We start from the raw sequence: 8,530 nt of genomic DNA on the forward strand, positions 1-8,530 counted from the left end.
GGTCTTTTGCAACCTTCCAGAAAATTTGAGATGTTCATGAACTTTTGAATTTACCTTCCCTGCATTTGACATAGGATATGTACATTTTCTATTTGGGAAATGGTACTGATAGCAGCCAGAATTCTTTCTGACATTAGATGTCACAGTGCAGATGACCTCTTTCTTGAGGCAATATAAGATGCACTGAAACTGCCAGTTCTCAGATATTCTGGAAACAGTTTTTTATCAGCTCATTAGAAAATGGAACAGTTTTGTTATCTATCTCAAGCAGCTGGTAAATAGAAGGGGATTTTCTTTTCTGTTGTGGCTCATAGAATAGTTAGGGTTGGAAAGGACCTTAAGATCATCTAGTTCCAGCCCCCCTGCCATAGGCAGGGACACCTCACACTAAACCATCTCACCCAAGGCTTCGTCCAACCTGGCCTTAAACACTGCCAGGGATGGAGCATTCACAACCTCCCTGGGCAACCCATTCCAGTGCCTCACCACCCTCACAGGAAAGAATTTCCTCCTTATATCCAATCTAAACTTCCCTGTTTAAGTTTTAACCCCTTACCCCTTGTCCTATCACTACAGTCCCTAATGAAGAGTCCCTCTCCAGTATCCCTATAGGCCCCCTTCAGATACTGTAAGGCTGCTATGAGGTTTCCATGCAGCCTTCTCTTCTCTAGGCTGAACAGCCCCAACTTTCTCAGCCTATCTTCATACGGGAGGTGCTCCAGTCCCCTGATCATCCTCGTGGCCCTTCTCCAGACTTGTTCCAACAGTTCCATGTCCTTGTTATGTTGAGGACGCCAGAACTGCACACAATACTCCAAGTGAGGTCTCACGAGCGCAGAGTAGAGGGGCAGGATCACCTCCTTTGACCTGCTGGTCACACTCCTTTTGAGGCAGCTCAGGATACAGTTGGCTTTCTGGGCTGCGAGCACACACTGCCAGCTCATGTTCATTTTCTCCTCTACCAGCACCCCCAAATTCTTCTCCGCAGGGCTGCTCTGAATCTCTTCTCTGCCCAACCTGTAGCTGTGCCTGGGATTGCTCCGAACCAGGTGTAGGACCTTGCACTTGTCATGGTTAAACTTCATGAGGCTGGCATCAGCCCACCTCACGAGCTTGTCAAGGTGCCTCTGGATGGCATTCCCTCCCTCCAGGGTATCAACCGAACCACACAGCTTGGTGTCATCGGCAAACTTGCTGAGGGTGCACTCAATCCCACTGTCCATGTCAGCGATGAAGATGTTAAACAAGACGAGTCCCAACACCGATCCCTGAGGGACACCACTTGTTACTGGTCTCCAGCTGGACATTGAGCCATTGACCACAACTCTTTGCGCGTGGCCGCCCAGCCAGTTCCTTATCCACCGAGTGGTCCATCCATCAAATTGATGTTTCTCCAATTTAGAGACAAGGATGTCGTGTGGGACAGTGTCGAATGCTTTACACAAGTCCAGGTAGATGACATCAACTGCTCTACCCCTGTCCATCAGTGCTGTAGCCTCATCATAGAAGGCCACCAAATTGGTCAGGCAGGATTTCCCCTTAGTGAAGCCATGCTGGCTGTCACCAAGCACCTTGTTGTTTTTCATGTGCCTTAGCATGCTTTCCAGGAGAACCTACTCCAAGATTTTGCCAGGCACAGAGGCGATACTGACTGCTCTGTAATTCCCCTGGTCATCCATTTTCCCCATCTTGAAAATGGGGGTTATATTTCCCTTTTCCCAGTCATCGGGAACTTCATGATTTTTCAAATATGATGGACAGTGGCTTAGCAGCTTCATTCGCCAGCTCCTTCAGGACCTGCGGATGGATTTCATCAGGTCCCATGGACTTGTGCACATTCAGGTTCTTAAGATGGTCTCAAACCAGATCTTCTCCTACAGTGGGCCTAAGGTATTCATTCTCACAGTCCCTGTGTCTGCCTTCCAGGGCTTGGGTGGTGTGGTCAGAGCATTTTTCATTGAAGACCAAGGAAAAGAAGTCATTAAAAACCTCAACCTTCTCCAAATCCAGGGTAGCCAGTTCTCCTGATAGCTTCTGGAGAGGGCCCACATTCATACCTTCTACCAAAACACCATTTCTCAGTAACTTAAACATTTTTGGTGCCAGCCTAATCATTTCAGATTCAGGGGTAGGTAATTCCAGCAAGGATTACTTCTGGGCATTCACAAACTGCTCCCATAGAAGTGTATGTTCAAATTGGGGTAGCTCTTACTTTGAGGACAGTGGCATCCATCCTGGTGAGAAATTTATAAGCCTTGTTAATACCTTCCTTTGTCTTTTTGTTTTAATAATGATATGACAAATTTCCTAGTTCTTAAATACGTGACCGTGTTCTTGTTCATTTGTGGTGGCATGTCCGAGTCAAATTTTTCTCTAATGCTGAGAAGAAAGTGCACACATTAGCATGTGGAGGAGATGAGACACCCATTCACAAGAGCTGCATTTCTTGGCTAACTTGTGCACCAGTGTGGTTATGACAACAAATGAAAATGTGTCTTTGCAGTAGCCATCAATGAGGATTTCAGTAGATGTCCCCAGGGTTGCAGGGATGAGCATGTGACAACACTTAACTGTGAAAAGGGGCACACAGGAGAATGACACAAGCTTTTGTCTTCTGCTCCCTGATTTTGATCATGAAGCCAGTCGGGAGAATTTGCAGGGTAATTATGTGCTTCAGTGCTCTAAGGATTTTTTATTTTTTTTTAATATTCTTTTAAGAAATATTTTTTTCCTACATCTCCCTTGTGTTATACATATACACTTGCATGCACATACCAGATTTGCTGTTAAGATACCACTAGTTAACAAGAATTAGAGCTGTCACTGGTGAAGATAACACATCCATAGAATAGCAGCCCTTTTCCTGTAGACTGGTTGAGATGTCTTCTAGACCACAGTCTTCTAACTTGAAGATATTCAGCAGTTCACATTTGGCCCTTTGGACCAATTTTTCTTTGCATGCTTGTTTTTACCTTTTTAGTATTACTGCATTCAGCTTTGTTGTATCACACACACTCACCAAATAATAAGTATGTCAAAGAGTTAGGGAAATAAATGGCATTAATGTTCATGAAATAATCAGATGCTCTAATGATGGGCGGGACAGAAGCACCCAACAAGGGTTCTAAATCATTAGTTTTTTATAGCAGGATTTGAGAAGCATGTGGTAAACAAAGGATGGGGCCACATGCTAGCTGCTTATTAAGTGAATGTTGTCCGTTCTGTGCAATGGGTCAAACAAAGGGCTAGTGGTTAAAGACAGCATGTGACTGTACAGACTTTTAGATGACATAGGCACAAATTAACTTCAGGCTTTTCCTGACCTGCCAGTGTTCAGCTTACGATCGCTACAGTGCTCTTGCACTGCAAGGTTGTACATGATGCCCTTAGTACACATGGATCCCTTGGCAACATTCTAGCTGGAGTTTTCTGCTAGCAGTGCTAGTAAACTGTTTGGTTTCCTTTGCCTTGGATCTCTTTCTTTGCTCCAGTGGCTGAGTGGCTCACATGGTTGGAGGATTAGCCTACAAGCCATAGGCACAAGTGGGTGGTAAAAAGATGGGAATGGTATGTGTGCCCCAACACAGTATGTGCAAATGGATGTGACATGATGGGCAAACCCAGTGAGAAAACAGCAATGCTGGTGTCAGTTGCAAGTCACCCTTCCCTTGCAGCCTAGACAGTAAGTTTGTCCAGACATAGAGTGGCTCTCTTAGGCACTATATTTGGTACATGGGTTGGCTGTGTTCATAACAGCACCTTCCAGGAGACATTTTATGCAGTGAAAAATGGCTAGCAAGGGATGGCCCTAGCAAAGGAATGGTGTTTGCTGGCAAGTATTATTGGGGGGGTGGGGTGGTGGTGGAGGGAGCATTCAGTAATTTGTGTGTGCACATTGTAAACCACTTCATGAACTGTCCTTGGTCTCATCTTGGTCTTTCTGAAGCAAGGAGATGGAGTTCTTCAATGCAGCTTGCAAAGTTAATAAGCACTGGCTTCACTGTGCTTTGAAGCCCATATCCTGGCAGCACTTCAGAACTAATGATGCAGAATCCACGTGCCACCTGCAGAATATTCTCTAGAGCTGCAGTCAGGGAGCAGCTTGGAAAAAGCAGCTCAAGATCTACATAAACAGCCCTGTTCAGTTCTGGGGAAACTGTGGGATACACTGTGGGAGCTAGCCTGCTATCACCACCAATAACTGGTTTACTCATAGCCTAGAGAGATTCTTCTCTTCCAGTCCTTCATTGTCCCCACTCTTCTTTGGGGCTGGGAAACACTTTTTTCCCCTTTTAACCTTCAGACAATGGTTCTCAGATCTTCTTTTCCTTGCAGAAATGGTGTCTGATGAGGGGGCCCACTGTGCAGAACTGAGGTGGTGGAAGTGCATAATGTGCATGGTGGATTACATGGCTGGGGAGATGCTGTGCTGTAGTCACCTACCAAACTATCTTTGAGTGAGGGAAATGATATCAAGACCATGCATCATTGTTTCATTCTTTGCTTGTTTCTCCACAGAACCCACATCACAGTGGGGTTTTGTATTGCTTAACCCTCTCCCAGAAAATTTTAATGAAAAACTTGGCAAACTACTGGGTTTGTCCTGTGACCAGGAGGGCACTCCCAGATGTGCATCATTGAGCTAGGTAGGCCTTTTACAGAGAACATGAAATCACAATAGAAGTGACAAAGCACTTTTATCCCTTATTAGCTCTTAGATGTGTTCAGTAGGGCATGGCTACCCCACAAAAGCAGTTTCCAGCTACTGCAACCTAGAGTCTCATCCAGCACTGAAATCGGTGGTCTCAGTCATACAGATGGCAACAACAGCTGTGACTGCAGTGAGCTCAGCAGAGCCAGAGTGAAATCTGCATAACCACCAGTTATCTATCCTAAAGACATTGAAATTAGAGAAATCTTTTCAATTCCAGATTTGCACAAATAAAACAATCCTTTAACATTGAATCCAGATAGGTACCTACTGTGCTTTTGACTTGACTTTCATGCTTTTTATAATGGTTTTAGGGCTAGAGACAATTTTGAGGGGTGCTGAGCCAACACTTCTCACGCATATTCAGTTTATTTACACTGCAGCTTGTTTTGTATGTTGCCTACACAATTACATTTCATAGAAGAAAAGCCTGGCAACACAAGGGAAATTGTTGTAAACAACCAGAGTGAGCACTCCAGCCTGTGTACAATAGACATGCTAGAACTCAAAATAGCACCAGAGGACAAAAAAGAAAAACCCAAATCCCAAACCAAGCCACCCTTAACAAACAGTAAGAACATTGTTTGTTTTTAAGAAACACTGAGCATTGTTTTCAGTTTCTACATTAAGCCCAACTGCCAAAAGCCTTTGTTGCTGCCTAAGCCAAACTCAAGTTGGGAAGCATAGTTAATAATTATTTCATTTTCCAATGCACCACCAGAAACCATGGGGTGAGAATGCAAGAAGTGAACAGTTGTTCAAAACAAAGGGCTTCATCCTCTCCCTGTCCTTTGTCTTTTTTTTTTTTTTTTCCCCAGGTGTAGGAGTAGCAGCTGTAATGAACAACAACAGAAACAAAGTTTCTGAGAGAAACTGAATTTGAAACAGAGAGCTTTTGGCAGCAGTCTCTGTCCTGCTCCCCCCGTTTTTGACATGCTTAACACATGCCAAAGCTTTCCTCTTAACACTTGCCAGGGCTATTGAATGCTGAAGTCACTGTTTTGAACTTAAAACCTCCCAGAACTCTGAGACATCTGTATGGAGGGTGATTTCTGCCCTGTGTATCTGCCAGAACTCAAGTTCTGGCAGATAATTTTAATTGTAGATTCAACTTTAGAATCTTAGAAATGAAAATTAATCCTGAGTTCTTTCTCCTGTTCTTTTTCTTCCCTTCCCAGCTCTTCCACCCCATCAAGCACAAACAATAGTTCCTTGTACCCTTCAGTATCCACCTCCTTCCCTTTAGGAACAGAAGACTGGCAACCTCCCTTGATGGCCATGCTGGTCCAAAATTGTCTTTAGGATGCATGCTTTCTTTTGGTCTCGGTGGAGTGAGGGCCACATCCCTTGCAGCACAAATATTGCTCACAATAAAATGAGCAGGACCAGAAGTTGTTCACTAATGGGTGTTATTACAAGCAGATATATGTTGTATAAATAGTAAATACATTAAAGCTGTCCAAGACCATGCACTCTGGGGATTGTCTCTTTTTTCATCCTTTACTACAGAATCTGTTTATTAGGTACAAAACCAGGTTAGGGAATAATTGGCAGCTTAACAGCAAGCTTTTTATTTCTGCCCCAACATGGAGTGTAGTTCTTGAATCAAACAGCCAAGGTACCTTTCTAATGCATGAGAAAAGCTATGTGAAGGTCCCAAACCCTACAGAACGAGGACAATAGGACCCTCAGGACTGCACTGAGAAGAGTGTTTGAAATCTGTGACCCTGTGGAGACTGTTAATGGATCCAGAGCCAATCATACCAAGGTCTTTCAGCTGTCTAGGAAAGACAACACTTTTGAGTGTGGTGAGGAAAGGCAAACATACAACAGCTGTTACTGGTTAGGTCTTCTGTGTCAAATCTACAAGCTGGATGCAGTAACATGGCTGTGTTTTAACAGGAGAGGTAAAACATTCCCTTATGTCAGGTAACACAGTGGCTGGATATCTTCTGGAGGTGGGGAGGTGGGTTTATAGACTTTTTACCTGGGAATAAAGCACACCTTGCCTAGCATTTAACCAAAAAGCATTCCACCTTCTCTGAATATGCCTGTGGCTGTTTTTATGTGAATTCTATGACACCGAGTTGCACTAGGCGTGCTCAGACCATGGCTGCTGGACCAGGGCCCTCAGAATAGGAACATAATTAAATCCGACACCTAATTACTTAGAGTACTCCTAGGATGGTCCAGTTGGTGTGCAAGGAAGTACTCAGAGGACTTGAAGGTCATACAGTGACATATGTAGTGAATTTATGTATTTCTAAGGCTAACCAAGCAGCTGCTAAACAGCAGTAGCCTGGATTGCGCTTCCAGATTTTGGGTGATTTTTTTGGTATGTAAATCTTCCATTGGTTCTAGCCCCCTGTCGTGGTTTAAGCCCAGCTGGTAACTCAGAACCATGCAGCCACTCCCTCACTCCCCCCTTCTTCCTCCTCTCCCTCCTGCAGGGATGGGGAGGAGAATCGAAAGAATGTAACTCCCACGGGCTGAGATAAGAACAGTCCAGTAACTAAGGTATAACACAAACCACTACTGCTACCACCAATAATAATAATAATAATAATGGAAATAACAAGGGAAGAGAATGCAACCGCTCACCACCCGCCGACCAATACCCAGCCTGACCCAAGCAGTGATCTAACCCTTCCGGGTAACTCCCCCCAGTTTATATACTGGACATGACGTGCTGTGATATGGGATACCTCTTTGGTTAGTTTGGGTCAGGTGTCCTGTCTCTGCTTCCTCCCAGCTTCTCTCCTCCCTGGCAGAGCATGAGACTCAGAAAGTCCTTGGTCAGAGTAAATATTACTTAGCAACAACTGAAAACATCAGTGTTCCCAGGATGAAAGTCAAAACCATAACACTGCACCAGCTACTGAGAAGGAGAAAAAATGACTGCTACTGCTGAACCCAGGACAGTATCCACTCCTTATTCCATACCATTCACGTCATGCTCAGATCCCACATTTTTGAATATATACCATCACTCTTGTCTCATATATATACATATTCATATATATATACACACATATCCACTCACACACAAAGAGAGAGATATCATTCCTTAGTCCATGGACCAATCCCTATAAAGCTGTTGAATTCATCTGGTCCATGATGTCAGGCTGTAACAGTCTCAGAGCAGGACAGACTGTGTGCAGTGCTGGATTGTTGCCTGCTGATGACACTGCGTAACTCATCTGGTCACTGCTGAGCTCGTCTGGTTTTGTCATTCTTTGTTGGGATGATCATGGAGGGAAGTCAGGGCCAGTCACTGGTGACCTGAAGACATCTAGTTGGTGGGCTATAAAAGTGCTACATAGCAGGCAACAGCATAGAATTGGGTTCATTGGCTGTTTTCGCCTAAAATCAAATCCCCTTGAGGTACACATCGGACTTCCCCATCTTCCCGCATTACCCACCAAGTATATCCAGGTCCCTGAGCAAAAGCAATCCCACAAGTGGGTTTGCCTTTACCTGAAGCTGGAATAACCCAGACTGTCTTCCCCAGCAAATTCTTTATGTGCACCACGGGAACTTTATCCCCTTCTACAGTATGTAAAAGTTCTGACTGGGCTGGGCCAGCCCTGTTGGCAGATCCTCTGGTGTTGACCAACCAGGTGGCCTTTGGTAAATGTGTATCCCAATGCTTGAAAGTTCCCCCACCCATTGCTCTCAGTGTAGTTTTTAACAGCCCATTGTACCGTTCGATTTTCCCAGAGGCTGGTGCATGGTAGGGGATGTGATATACCCACTCAATGCCATGCTCTTTGGCCCAGGTGTCTATAAGGTTGTTCCGGAAATGAGTCCCATTGTCTG

This window comes from Pezoporus wallicus, unplaced genomic scaffold (assembly GCF_028554395.1).
Source record: "Pezoporus wallicus isolate ANWC-B61680 ecotype Strahan unplaced genomic scaffold, APGP_CSIRO_Pwel_v1 contig_4131, whole genome shotgun sequence".
NCBI lineage: Eukaryota > Metazoa > Chordata > Aves > Psittaciformes > Psittacidae > Pezoporus > Pezoporus wallicus.